This window comes from Gossypium hirsutum, chromosome A02, assembly GCF_007990345.1.
Source record: "Gossypium hirsutum isolate 1008001.06 chromosome A02, Gossypium_hirsutum_v2.1, whole genome shotgun sequence".
Taxonomy (NCBI): Eukaryota; Viridiplantae; Streptophyta; class Magnoliopsida; order Malvales; family Malvaceae; genus Gossypium; species Gossypium hirsutum.
Genome location: NC_053425.1, coordinates 90,635,357 through 90,636,647, shown reverse-complemented (window position 1 = coordinate 90,636,647; position 1,291 = coordinate 90,635,357). Strand labels below are relative to the sequence as shown.

At 38.7% G+C, this 1,291-nt stretch overlaps 1 non-coding gene across 1 annotated transcript; it reads right to left on the bottom strand.

Moving 5' to 3' along the window:
- Positions 1-674: 674 nt before the first annotated feature.
- LOC121216419 (small nucleolar RNA R71) lies at positions 675-786 on the bottom strand. The gene has a single exon (XR_005912609.1). It is a non-coding gene; the product is annotated as a small nucleolar RNA R71 (small nucleolar RNA).
- Between the last annotated feature and the right edge of the window lie 505 nt (positions 787-1,291).

Here is a 1,291-nt window from a genome sequence, read left to right as displayed (position 1 = left end):
ACTCGATTTTTTTTACTTTAGCCATTTTACTTTTATTGCAATTTAAATTTTTATTTTCTTGTCTAATTTGTCATTTATTTTCTTATGACAGGTTTTTCTAGTTTTTGACCAGAAGAAACCCGTCAGGACCATTACTATTTAATTGTGAGCTCGATCGTACAGTTCACAGAAACCAAAGAGAAATAAGGTGAAGATTACGATACACAGAAGAGCAAGAGGATGGTACTTCAACCACAACTGCGGAGATGGTTGAAAACCAAGAAAATTTGCTACCTCCCGCGATTGCTGTTAATCAGAAACCTACTCTACGCACTATGTATGATTATGCTAAACCTTCTTTAATAGGAACTGAATCGTGCATAGTTAGACCTACTGTAGCTGCAAATACTTTTGAACTGAAACCTAACACAATTCAAATGATACAGCAATTTGTTCAGTTTGATGGTTTGCAAGACGAGGATCCCAACGTTCACTTGGCAAATTTCTTAGAGTTTTGCGACACTTTTAAAATCAATGGTGTTTCTGATTACACCATTCACCTTCGGTTGTTTCCCTTTTCATTGAGGAATAAGGCTAAACAGTGGTTGAACTCATTGCCATAGGGGTCAAGCACTACTTGGGAACAAATGACCGAAAAGTTTTTATTAAAATATTTTTCGCCGGCTAAAATGGCTAAATTACGTAATGATATCTCTTCTTTTGTCCAGATAGATTTAGAAACACTCTACGATGCATGGGAGAGATACAATACAAGGACCTCTTGAGAATATGCCCTCACCATGGGTTACCACCTTGGCTATAGGTCCAAACGTTTCACAATGGCTTGAACCCTTTGACTCGGTAGATGGTTGACCCAGCTCCTGGCTGAGCCATCAATAATAAGACACCTGAAGATGCCTATGAACTTATAGAGGAGATGTCACTGAATAACTATCAGTGGCAAGTCATGAGGACAAAGCCAACAAAAAAAGCCAACGTTTATAACATCGATTCGGTCACCATGCTCTCTAATCAGGTAGAACTCTTGAATAAGAAAATTGATGGTTTTCCTAGCTCTTCACACGTTCACCTAGTAATGCTGTGCGAATTAAGTGGAGGTGGATCAAACAGTTTAGATTACCCACCTTATGGCTACAACATGAAGAACAAGCAGTTAAATTACATGGGTAACAATCCTCGATCTCAAAACAATCCTTATAGCAATACTTACAATGTAGGTTGAAGGAACCATCCAAATTTTTCATGGGGAGGCCAAGGAAATTAGAGACCACCACCCCCTCCAGGCTTTTAG